This window comes from Alligator mississippiensis, chromosome 3 (assembly GCF_030867095.1).
Source record: "Alligator mississippiensis isolate rAllMis1 chromosome 3, rAllMis1, whole genome shotgun sequence".
In the NCBI taxonomy this organism is placed as follows: Eukaryota; Metazoa; Chordata; order Crocodylia; family Alligatoridae; genus Alligator; species Alligator mississippiensis.
In genome coordinates, this window is record NC_081826.1 from 104,055,282 (window position 1) to 104,061,310 (window position 6,029).

The following is a 6,029-nucleotide window of genomic DNA, read 5'->3' on the forward strand; positions in this document are numbered from 1 at the left end:
ATCTGAAGCCTCCAAATTGATTCGGAGAGATCTGATGCCGATTGGGAGATTCAGCCACAGACTAAGCAGTCAGGCTTGAGTACACTGGACATAACTTTCTCCAGCTGGTAAGTCTGTTGTGGTGGGCGGAGGGGAGGGAAAGGGTATGGGCGGGGGCAGATCAATGCCCCTACAGTGGGGGAGGGATTGGAGCTAGTGCTGGGACAAGCTGCCCAGTCAGGGTGCAGGTGGGGGGGTGTGGGACTCGGGGAGGTGGGCTTCTGCCATTTCACATGCCGCCAGTCCAGGAGGGCATGGGGATGGGCATGTGCCCCCAGATCTGCGTTAAGTGTGCTGGGCCTGGCTGCACTCTGGGAGGCTAGTCCCAGCCGCCCGCCACCGCGCTGGGCTCCATGGGGCGGGTGGAGCCAGGGCTGTGCTTTGGGTAGCTAGCCCCAGCTGTGGCCTGGAGCCCAGCCCTGGCTCCACCTGCCCACAGAGCGCAGTGGAGTTGGAGTTGTGGTGGGGCTGCAGCCAGTCTAAAATTCCTCATAGCCTCTGCCGCCAGTCCCTCCCCAATCCGGATGGGCCACCCGCTTGGTGAGAGGACAGCAGGACAGGCCCTATGAGGAGAGACTGATGGACCTGAACCTGTTCAGCCTCACGAAGAAGAGGCTGAGGGGGTACCTGGTGGCTGCCTACAAACTCATCAGGGGAGATCAACAGCAAATAGGCAGAGCCCTTTTCTCCCCAGCACCACCTGGGGTGACAAGAAACAATGGTAATAAGATGATGTAGAATAGGTTTAGGTTAGAGATCAGAAGGCAATATTTTACAGTTAGGGTGACCAAAATCTGGAACCAACTTCCCAGGGAAGTGGTCCTCGCCCTTACCTTGGGCAAATCAAGAGAAGGTTGGACGATCACCTGTCTGGGGTCTTGTGAACCCAGCATTCATTCTTGCCTGTGGCAGGGGGTCAGGCTAGATGATCTATTCAGGTCCCTTCTGACCCTATTTACTATGAAACTATGGATGCATGTGCCCACTGCCATGTCCTGCAATTGCTTGCCCAGCCAGGGCGTGGTGAGGCAAAGCTGTGGCTTGTCTGGGAGGCATGGGGAAGCTAGAGAGACATCCACCACTGCACGCTGCTTCTCCGAGGCAGTGCAGTGGCACTGTCCCCCACTCTCAGCACCTTCCACCTGGAGTTAGCTGCACCTGCATTGTGGACCCTCCCCCCCTCCCCGGCTGGGCAAGCAGCAGCAGGGCATAGCCCTTGCTCCCAGTGTTGCTGTGCCTGCATCCCACACCTCCTCCCCCTGCCCCCAGCTGGACAAGTGGCAGAAGGGCATAGCAGCTGCTCCCAGTGCCTTCCGCCATCTGCCCGGAGCACAGCTTGGCTCAGTCCACCCTGTGGCACATGTCTGATCCCGTGCCCTCCCAGACTGGTGGTGCGTGGCAGTGCACAGTGGCAGGAGCCCCCCTCTCTGAGTCCTGCACCCTCTGCCCCAGCTGGGCAGCTTGTCCCAGCCCCAATCCCTCCCTTGCTGTGAGGACGTTGATCTGTCCCACCCCGCACACACCCCTTCCCCCCCTCTTCCGCCCACCAAAATAGATTTACCAGCTGGAGGCAGCTGTGTCCAGCATCCTCAAGGACTGCTGCCTGTTTAGTCTGCGGCTGAATGTCCAAATTGGCGCCAAATCTTTAGATCCCAATTGGCCGAATCAAATTGGGACAGTGATTTGCATCACTGAATGGAATCACTGTCCCTCTGAATCGACCAAATCCCAATCAAATACTTGCCACTTCACGAAAGCATAGTCCTTACTCTGCTGCTCTTCATCCTTCCTTTCCTCAAATTCCTGAACTATCTCATCTCATGGTCACTGCTGCTCAAATTGCCATCCATTCCTCACCAATTCTTCCCTGTTTGTGAGCAGCAGGTCTAGAAGAGCATGTCCCCTAGTTGCCTGCTCCAGCACTTACATCAGGAAGTTGTCCCCAACACTCTCCAGAATCTTCCTGGATTTGCCTGCACACTGCTGTATTGCCCTCCCAGCAGATGTCAGGGTGATTGAAGTCCCTCATGAGAACCAGGGCCTGTGTTCTAGAAACTTTGGCTAGTTGTCTGAAGAAAGCCTCATCTACTCCATCTTCCTGGTCTAGTGGTTTAGACCCACTACAACATCACCCTTGTTGCTCTCCCCTCTAACCCAAACCTAGGCCTGTTGAAAGTCTCTGTCTCTAGTTTCATACTGTTGCTCTGAGCAATCATACAGCTCTTTCACATAAAGAGCGACTCCCCCTCTTCTTCTCCCCTGCCTGTCCTTCCTGAACAGTTTGTTACCCATCCATGACAGTACTCCCCATCATGCGAGCTGTCCCACCAAGTCTCTGTTATTCTAATCATGTCATAGTTCCATGATTGTGCAAGGACTTCCAATTCTTCCTGCTTGTTTCTCAGGCTCCGTGCATTCATGTACAGACACTTGAGGTAGCTAGTCAATTGCCCTGATTTCTCAGAAATTATGAGCGCACCTTCCCTGTTTTCCCCCTTCTGCTTTCTCTTCCTTCATGTCTCCTCCTTCCCCGCTTACCTCAGGGCTTTGGCTTCCATCCCTCAGTGAACTTAGTTTAAAGCCCTCCTCATTAGGTTAGCCAGCTTGTTTATGAAGACACTCTTCCCTCTCTTCATCAGGTAGATTTCATTTTTCTCCAGCAATCCTTCCTGGAAGAACATTCCATGGTTGAATAAGCCAAAGCCATGCTAGCGACACCACCTGTGTAGCCAGGTGTTGGTCTGCAGGATGCACCTGCTCCTGCCTGGGCCTTTTCCCTTGACCAGAAGTATCAATGAGAACACAACCTGAGCCCAGTCCACATCACCATTGCACTCAGAGCCCTGTAGTCACTGGATAGTCTCAGGGTCTCACCAACAGCATTATTAGTTTCCAAATGGATGAATGACATGGAGTAGTAGTCAGAGAGCCGAATGAACCTCAGTAGTTTCTCTGTGACATCTTGGATCCAGGCTCCAGGCAGGCAGCAGACTTCCCAAGACAACAGGTCAGGTTGGCAGATGGCTCCCTCCATCCCCTACAGAAGGGAGTCTCCGATCACCACCACCCATCACTTCTTGGTGGCTGTTGTCTCGATCCTTACCACCTTTGTGAGCCCTGGACTGTCTTCCTCCACCAATGGTATGTGCTCCTCCCTTTCTGTTACCAGGGCTGCATATCTGTTGTCCAAATGAATTACTGCAGGTAAAGGTGAAAATCTCTGCTTGCTGCCAGAAGTCACAAGCCTCCAACTTCCACCCTCTTGGGTGTCCATGTCTTCTCTCTTCCCTAGTGCTGCCTCTGGCATTTCTTCCTCCACAGTCCTGGAGGTCTCCACCAGCATCAACTCAATGAACTCCTCATGGCAGAGGATGCTTTGGAGCCTTGCCACCTCCTCTTGTAATCTTGCCTATTCCCTGAGAGAGACCACCAGAAAGCACCACTTACACTGCAGGCACTTCCTGATCTGGCCATCACTGCAAGTAACGTGCAAGCTGCAATCCCCGTAGCGCCAAACCTGGACTTGGGTGGGAACATTGATGGTGAGCAGTCCTGCCTGGACAGAAACCTCACAAGTGCAAGCAGAGGCAGTGGCTGTGGCTGTTGCATTGCAGAGTCCTCCTGTCATTTCCCTGGGTCTCTTAATCTACCTTCTCTTTCTTACTGCTCTTCTTCCAAGCACACCTTTCCTAATTCACCTGGAAGCTGGCCTGTTTATTGCTCATTGGTCCGAAAGGGTTCCTTTTTTTCCTGCTTCCTCATGTGAAGCTGAAAGGCTTGCCCCTCAAAAAGGAGGGTGGGGGAGCATGAACTGGCCTGTGAACTGCCTGCAAACCGCTTACCCTGTTTGCAGTCCCTGTTTGCTGGCTCCCTGGTCACTGGCTTATGACACTGTCCTTCACAATATTCTCATTAGAAAGCTAAGGAAAAACAGTTTAGATCAGGGGTGGGCAAAATAGCAGATCCAGCCAGTGGTCAGACTCCATTTCCTGGTAGCCCCTGCCCGTGTCACTGTGGCTGGTCTCCTTGGAAACCCCAGTGGCAGAGCCTGGCAGCGACAGCACGGGGCCAGGGTTTCCATGAAGACCAGCCCCAGAAGCACTGGCAGGGCGCAGGACTGAACGGGGAGTTGCTGCGGGGTTGGGGCTGGGATCTTGTAGTGGTGACAATGTGGTTTGGAGCCAGGGTAGAGCCGCTACCTGCACGCCCGTCGCAGCTCTGCCCCGGCTCTGGGCTACCCTATCGCTCCATGAGATCCTGGCCCCATAGCAACTCCCCACCCTGCCAGCACCCTGCTAGTGCTGCTGGGGCTGGTCTCCATGGAAACCCTGGACCCACACTGTCATAGCACTGCTGCTGGAGTCTCCCTGGAAACTGGCTGCAGCGGCATGGGCAGGGGCTACTGAGAAATGGAGTCTTCTGTGAGCCTTATCCAGCCTGAGGATCAGGCTTTGTCTGTCCCTGATTTAGATGAAACTACTGTATATTACCATTTAGATCATCCTTAAAGAGTAGTCATCGATAGCTCAATGTCCAATTAGGAGAAGTATCAAGTGGGGTTCCCCAGGGGTCTGCCCTGCATTCAGTACTGTTCAATATCTTCATTAATGATTTGGAGGATGGGATTGAGTGCATAGTTAGCAAATTTGCAGATGACAGGCTGGATGGATTTCCATATACTCTGGAGGATAGGATTAGCATTCATAATGACCTTTAAAAACTGGAGAAATGATCCACATTTAGTTGAACAACATGCGGTAAGGACAAGTGCAAATCCCTGCACTTAAATGTACAAATTCAAATTGGGAGATGACAGCTGAGTCTGTGGTATGCTAGAAAAGGACCTAGGAATGAAACTGGACCCAAATATGAGTCAACATTAACGCTTGTTGACTCGTAACATGTTGGCTCATGGTTGACTCATTCAGCACACGCATATGGACCAGAATACGAGTTACAGATGTTCATGGTTGATGCATATTCGGGTCCTCTGTAATCCCTAGGTCCTTTTCTGCTGTACCACAGCCTCACTTGCCATCCCCCAATTTGTATTTGTTCACTTAAGGGCAGGGCTTTGCACTTGTCCTTATTGTATTTCATTTGAATAATGTGGACCATTTCTCCATTTTTTACTCTCTCTCTCTCTCTTTCTTTCTCCCAATATACATATATTTAAAAGACCTAGTATAGTGCACTATATTAACAGGAATGTAGCCTGCAAGTCAGAGGAAGTGATTCCTCCACTCTAATCAGCAGTGGTGAGGCCTCAGCTGGAGCACTGTATCCAGTTTGGGGCAACACACTTAATGAAACAAATACATTGGGAAGTGTCCAGTGGGCAGGAACAAAAATGAACGGAGGTCTAGAAAACTGAATAATGAGAAGAAGATTGGAATTATTTAGTTTGGAGAAGAAAAGACTGAGGGGGAGTGGGGATTTGATAATTGGCTTCAAATACAAAAAAAGGTGAGCATAAAGAGAATGGTGATTGACTGTCCTCCTTGGCTACATAAAATAGGCCAAGAAGTAATGGTTTTATATTGCAATCCAGGAAATTTAGGTTGGATATTAACATGAGCTATGAGGGTGGTTAAGCATGGTTTACCTAAAGAGGCTATGGAGTCTCCATTCTTGCAAGTTTTTAAGAGATTATTAGACAGACACTTGGCTGGGATGGTTTAATCTGGGATGATCCTTCTTTGAGCAAGGGTTGGAGTGGATTAACGACCTGTGTTTTTTTCCATCATTCTATGATTCTATGACTTCTTAATTTTTTTTTTACTGACTCGGGGTCTAACTCTCCAATTTACTAGTACAATGAGGAAGTAGTACCCAGTTCTGAAATGAACTCCGACAGGTATCACCCTCTTGAAGTCAGGCTATTGATGACGCTAAGCTTTTCAGTCTCCTCCCTGCTTTTTTATATTGTCTGCAGCAAACTGATGGGCACTCACAGGTCCCATGCATTGCAAACCAGGTCATTTGCCATA

The 6,029-nt window shown here is 50.8% G+C and overlaps 1 protein-coding gene across 1 annotated transcript in view; it reads left to right on the forward strand.

Annotated features, from left to right (window-relative positions):
* The window catches only part of DOK6 (docking protein 6), a 491,572-nt gene that overhangs the window by 187,914 nt on the left and 297,629 nt on the right, over positions 1-6,029 (forward strand). The gene's annotated exons all lie outside the window — the stretch shown is intronic.